The sequence below is a fragment of the Mesocricetus auratus genome, unplaced genomic scaffold (assembly GCF_017639785.1).
Source record: "Mesocricetus auratus isolate SY011 unplaced genomic scaffold, BCM_Maur_2.0 contig_9764_pilon_obj, whole genome shotgun sequence".
In the NCBI taxonomy this organism is placed as follows: domain Eukaryota; kingdom Metazoa; phylum Chordata; class Mammalia; order Rodentia; family Cricetidae; genus Mesocricetus; species Mesocricetus auratus.
In genome coordinates, this window is record NW_024431050.1 from 31,148 (window position 1) to 32,918 (window position 1,771).

The 1,771-nt window shown below is 46.5% G+C and overlaps 1 long non-coding RNA gene across 1 annotated transcript; it reads right to left on the reverse strand.

The window, feature by feature from the left end:
- Positions 1-408: 408 nt before the first annotated feature.
- Positions 409-1,469, reverse strand: LOC121138145. The gene is made up of 3 exons (XR_005875328.1): positions 1,345-1,469; positions 728-889; positions 409-577 (listed from the first exon to the last, which is right to left on the reverse strand). It is a non-coding gene; the product is annotated as an uncharacterized LOC121138145 (long non-coding RNA).
- Positions 1,470-1,771: the final 302 nt, after the last annotated feature.

Here is a 1,771-nt window from a genome sequence, read left to right on the forward strand (position 1 = left end):
ATGTTGAATGCCTTGCATATTTACCTCGTGTCTGACACCTACAACAAGGTCAATAATTAGAGCCTAACTATAACATTAACCATAACAAAAACATTGAAGGAAACCATATTTCTGCCAGGATAAAGATTCCATATGCAAGCTAGTCCTTAAGCAAGTAAGGTGTGCAGCTGATCTTCAGCCCTTGCTTGGACTGAAACCACAAAATCCAAGTTTGTCAGAGTCTTCGTGCTCTCCGGATACTGTGTGAGAAGTACCATATTACCAGGCTAGCCTGTCTGTGACAGTCGGGGCACAATCAGCTGGGGAAACATCTTAGATGTCTCCCCAAACCAAAGCTCCAGCAACTCCCCAATGGCTCCTCACTCAGCACAGTGTCAATACGCAGCAGCCACACTGTGAACAGAGGCCTTCTGAGAAAATTATTTTTATTGGATACTCGTCACATTTAAGATGGGATTTTAGAGGGGCTGGAGAGATGTCTCTGAGGTTAAAAGATTCAACGCTCTGTTCTGTTCCCAGCGCCCAATCACCTGAAACTCCAGCGGGACAGACACCCCCATCTGGCCTCCACAGGGATCTGTACAACATGGCATACAGACAAACAACAATACATACATAACAATGGCAAAAATAAAACACGATTTTATAGCTTCAACAACTATGAATATAAAATGGAATTTTTAAATTAATAAATAACTTAAATATAAAATTCAAAAGAAAGTCAGACCTGCGGAAGCTGCCTCCAGCTCTTCCATGGGCCCCTGTGGTAGGCAGTCTCTCTGTTCTTTTAGCTAAGAGCTGCTGTTAATGTTTGGTTTCTATTGAACTCATAGCAGCCTGGGAAAGTCACTGACCCAAGTTGTTTCTGCCATAGAACAGTAGCTAAAAACTACATGCGAGAGGAAAAAAAATTGATTTGGCTTACATTTCTCTTTCTTTCTTTCTTTTTATTTATTTTTCAGTTTAAATTTAGATAAGAAACAAGGTTGCTTCACAAGTCAGTTCCAGGGCCTTCTCCCTTTCCCTCCCCTCCTCCCGTGCCCTCCCCCAACCCCCCCCGTTATCCCCTCATTCCCCCAGGGAGGGTGAGGCCCTCCATGGGGGTGTCCATAGTCTGTCATTTCATATAGGGCAGGGCCTAGACCCTTCCCCAAGAGTTCAGGGTGAGAGTGCACCTCACATTGTTCTATGGGAGTCCAAAGTCCGTGTGTATACTTGGGATGGGTACTGATCTGCTGCCCAAGGCTCAATAGATTACCTAGGCCTCCTCACTGACACCCAGATCCAGGGGGTCTTGATCAGTCCCATGCTGGATTCCCAGGCTGATGCCTGGGATTGGCTTACATTTCTATGTCACAGTCCATCACCAAGGGAAGCCAGGGCAGGAACTCAAGCAGGACCCTAGAAAGGAGAACTCAAGCAGACGCCATGGAGAAGTGCCGCTTCCCTTCCGGTGGCTTTATCAGCTTCCTTACACAACCCAGCTCCGCCTTGCCCAGGCGTGGCTCCACCCACAGTGGGCAGGCCCTACCGCATCAATTAGCAATCAGAAAGTGGCTTCTCAGGGGCCAATCTGATGGAGGCCTCAGGTATGTCAAGTTAACAATCAATTTAGCCTCCTCAGTAGTCCTTGTCATTACTATTTCGTTTGCCAAAGAACCCAACATAGCAAATCTGCAAAGGCAGAAACGAACCAGAGGTTACCTAAGACAGAGTCAGAGAGACTAACCACAGAGAGGCATGGAGACACTTTGCTGGACGATACACATTC